Raw genomic sequence first — 4,308 nt, 5'->3', positions numbered from 1 at the left:
TTGGCTTCCCAGGTGAGGGTAGTGGTTAAGAACCCACCTGCCAATGCGGCAGACCTAAAGAGACGCAGGTTCAGTCCCTGAGTTGGGAAGATCCCTTGGAAGACGGCATGACAACCCACTCCAGTATTTTTATCTGGAGAATTCCACGGACAGAAAAGCCTAGTAGGCTACAGTTCATAGGGGCACACAGAGTTGCGACCTAGCATACACACAATATTCTAAGGATTCTTATTTACTAATTCATTTTATCCAACACCCCCATGGGGATAGGTATTATCCCCATTTTACAGATAGGAAACTGAGGCTCTGAAGAATTCAATAACTCAACATTACCCAGCTAATAAGAGGCAGAGTCACACAACTCAAACATCCTGGCTTGTATTCCTCCTCCCAGATTGTCCAGCTGCCAGAGACTGAACCCTACCCACTCTGCCTAGGTTGGGTTAGGTACCCAGCCTTCCTTTCCCGTTTTAGAACCTCTACATGGCAGCAAAGGCCTTTCTACACTGACAAATTAGTGATGAAGGCCCGCATCATATATGAGCAGATGAAGGTCAGCACCACACCAGCACCTGTACTGACCTGTCCAATGGCCATGGCCACTGGGATACCAGGAAGCATCAGGGTCAATGGACTGCCATTTAGCCTGTGCCGACCATCCCCGTGTGGACCAGTCTTGGGGACCAAGGGAGAGGGGAGGGGAGCAGGCGATGGGAGAAGTAGCCAGCATCCTCCATGGGAGGCTGGAAGGCTCAGAGAGGGGCTGGGAGGAGCTTGTTTAAGTCTAGTTCTTTAGGCCCTGGAAATTCTGGGTTCCCTCATCAACAATGGCAGCCAAGCAGCACTTTGCAGACACCAGGTCAGAACTCCCGTATCTGCCGGAAGGTGACAAGCCTTCAAGGGGCCATTAGCCCTGCCATTCCCCATACCTAGCTAGGGCTGCTCTTTGACTCTGCGATGAATTGACTTCCCCCACCTTCTTTCATTCTGCTTATTTTACCTGAGAATGCTGCCTTTCCTTGCAGGGAGGCAGTCTCCCCAATTCAGTCCTGGGAGACAGTGGAGTCTACCGCATAACGTGTGTTAGTCACTTAGTCATGACCAACTCTTTGGGACCCCGTGGACTGTAGCCCACCAGGACCCTCTGTCCATGAAATGTGTTGTAGTTGTTTAGTCACCTCAGTCGTATCCAACTCTTTGAGATCCCATGTACTGTAGCCAGGCTCCTCTATCCATGGGATTTCCCAGGCAAGAATACTGGAGTGGGTTGCCATTTCCTCCTCCAGGGGATCTTCCCCACCCAAGGACTGAACTGGTCTCTTATGTCTCCTGCATTGGCAGGCGGGTTCTTAGACCACTGAGCCACCACCCCATAATAGAGGCCGCAATTCTGAGAAGACGGAGCTGACTCCAAGGAGCAAGTGTCTTAAGACAAGAAAGATTCTGTCAGTCATCACCAGTAGTTTTTCCATACCTGCCTTCACTAGGCTGAAACGAGGGTCTACTCAGCCTGTTCACTCTCCTTTGCCTTCTTGGAGCTTCTGGACTTGGCCTGGCTCAGGCCCACGAAGACATCAACCCCTCAGGCCAGGGCAACAGCAAGAGAACTATCCAGAGGAGACGGCTTGGGTTATAGTTCCAGGTGGAACCTGCCAGACAGAGGGTCTGAAGGATGGAGGGTTGGGCGAGGACCCCTCCCATCCTCTCCCCTACCCCAGATCTTTGTAATCACAGTGGGCAGAGCTGAAACTGAGATGCAGATGAGGTGGACCATGACTACCTTTGTTTAGTTCCCCAGTGAATGCAGTTACACCATCTCCTGCCCTCACTACAGCCAGAACTTCTCCGTTTTATTGGCACACTCCGGGGGCCCGAGGCCTGAAGGGCTGACCCAAAGGCCTGGTACCCGAGGGCCCAAGCGTGGAGTCCTGCCTGGAGGAATCCTCAAAGCCCAGGGACCTGCAGAGCTCCCCATGCTCTGGGCTTGGCAGTGTCACTGGGGTGACCTGAGAATCACGGCCGTCCTGCTCCCCATGTGACCCAGAAGCCAGGAACAGGCCTGCAGATGGGAAAACAAAGAACCCCTCATCCTGTCCCCAACCCCAGACTCACCCACAATCCCTGATCTACATGTACTTGAGGTCTACAGGGGAGGCAGGCAGAGATGCTGCAGAGGAAGTAAACCTTGTGGGACGAGAATAAGGTCCAGGCACGGGGCTGGCTCGGAGCCATAGGCAGGAAGCAGTGAAATAGGAACATGGGATCTGGGACCCAGCCCAGGTCCACAGTGCTGCTGGCCGGGCAGACGGGGAAAGATCTGGGCACACTGACCAGCCCCAGTCCCACGAGGTACAGAGCCATGTGTGCTGCTTATGCATTTGGAGTCCAGGCCTTCCTCCTTCTGGATGGCTCACATCTACAGTAGAGGACTGGGCGGGCAGGAAACACTACACCTGGTAGCACCCTGGCTCAACCTGCGGGGTCCCCCTGGGAGGGTCGATTTTCTTTCTTTGCTTGGTGTTGACCAACAGCAGGAGAGCCGATAATTGGTGCCCTCTTTTTCTGGCTCTCGATGACCAATGACTGAAGGTAAGGTAAGAGGTTACCACTGCTTCCAGAAACACAAGGCCATGGGCAGCTTCCAAAAGGAGGAGAAGCAGGAGAAACTGACCTGAACCAACCTTCAGCTTCCTAGGCTTCCCTCATGGCTCAGGAGGTAAAGAATCTGCCTGCAATGAGGGATACCTGGCTTCCATCCTTGGGTCAGGAAGATCCCCTGGAGGAGGGCATGGCTATCCACTCCAGTATTCTTGCCTGGAGAATTCCACTGACAGAGGAGCCTGCAGGGCTACAGTCCATGGGGTCACAGAGTCAGAAGTAACTTAGCAATTAACAACACAGCCCTTAGCAGCCCATCCAACAGGTACCTCTTCATCCAACAGGTTAGGATTTCTTGGTTCAGGAAGAAGTACACAGCAGAGCTGATTATTAAGCCACCCTCCCAGGTGCTAACCAGTGATGAAATGGCTTCCCTGATGGAATGGGCTTCCCTGATGGTCCAGTGATTAAGAATCCATCTGCCTATGCAGAAGACACAAGTTCGATGCCTGGTCCATGAAAATCCCAGCACACCAGTCATCCACCACAACCACTGAAGCCCACACGCCTAAAGCCCATGCTCCACAAGAGAAGTCATCGTGATGAGAAGCCTGCCCACCACAACTAGAGAGGAGCCCCAACTCGCGGCAACTGGAGAAAACCTACATGAAGCAATGAAGACCCATCATAGCCAAAAATAAATACATAAATCTTAACAAAATAAAATATACAGGAATCAGTCTTTATTAATGTGAAAGATGTATCTGGTTTGGTAGAACAAATGTTAAACAGTAGTATGTGTCCTATGGTGCCATTTGTAGATTATGTTGAAAAACCTAAACATACCCTTGTTGTTTTTGTTCAGTTGCTAAGTCATACCCGACTCTTTGCGACCCCATGGACTGCAGCATGCCAGGTTTCCCTGTTCTTCACTGTCTCCTGGAGTTTGCTCAAACTCATGTCCATTGAGTCAGTGATGCCATCCAACCATCTAATCCTCTGTCACCCCCTTCTCTTCTTGCCCTCAATCTTTCCCAGCATCAGGGTCTTTTCCAATGAGTTGGTTCTTCAAATCAGGTGGTCAAAATATTGGAGCTTCAGCTTTAGCAACAGTCCTTCCAATGAATATTCAGGGTTGATTTCCTTTAGAATTGACAGGTTTGATCTCCTTGCTATTCAAGGGACTCTCAGGTGTCTTCTCCAACACCACATTTCAAAAGCATCAATTCTTTGGCATGCAATAAAACTGCCATTGGTGGTGACACCTAAAACCATTGCCGAAACCCGGGATTGAACCAGGGACCTTTAGATCTTCAGTCTAACGCTCTCCCAACTGAGCTATTTCGGCTACTTCTAAATATACCCTTAATGTATCTATATTTACCTTCCAAAGAAGCTATGTGATAAAAATTCAGAGCAGAATTATGCTCGACTCATCATTTCTAGACTCAGAAATGAGGCCATTCTAGGGCACCATGCCCGGCTCAGATTAGGTTGATTTGGCACTTCCCTCCCTCCCTCTGGAGTGGTTTGCAGGTTGGGGCTCACTGCCCTCCACAGCACTCAGGAAGATCAAGCCCCATCTGGGGACCTCCAGTCCCTCTGTTGACTGGAGAGATTCGATGACAAGTTATCTCCCCTTAGCAGATACGAGCAGACAAGAGGGAGACCTGCTTCTGACCAGTAGGTACCAGTGGGTACAGGAGGACT

The 4,308-nt window shown here is 50.8% G+C and overlaps 1 non-coding gene across 1 annotated transcript; it reads right to left on the bottom strand.

The window, feature by feature from the left end:
• Positions 1 to 3,873: 3,873 nt before the first annotated feature.
• TRNAF-GAA (transfer RNA phenylalanine (anticodon GAA)) lies at positions 3,874 to 3,946 on the bottom strand. The gene has a single exon. It is a non-coding gene; the product is annotated as a tRNA-Phe (tRNA).
• Positions 3,947 to 4,308: the final 362 nt, after the last annotated feature.

This window comes from Bos javanicus, chromosome 29 (genome assembly GCF_032452875.1).
Source record: "Bos javanicus breed banteng chromosome 29, ARS-OSU_banteng_1.0, whole genome shotgun sequence".
Lineage (NCBI taxonomy): Eukaryota > Metazoa > Chordata > Mammalia > Artiodactyla > Bovidae > Bos > Bos javanicus.
The sequence above is the reverse complement of the archived record's forward strand: the minus strand, read 5'-3'. Positions and strand labels throughout refer to the sequence as shown.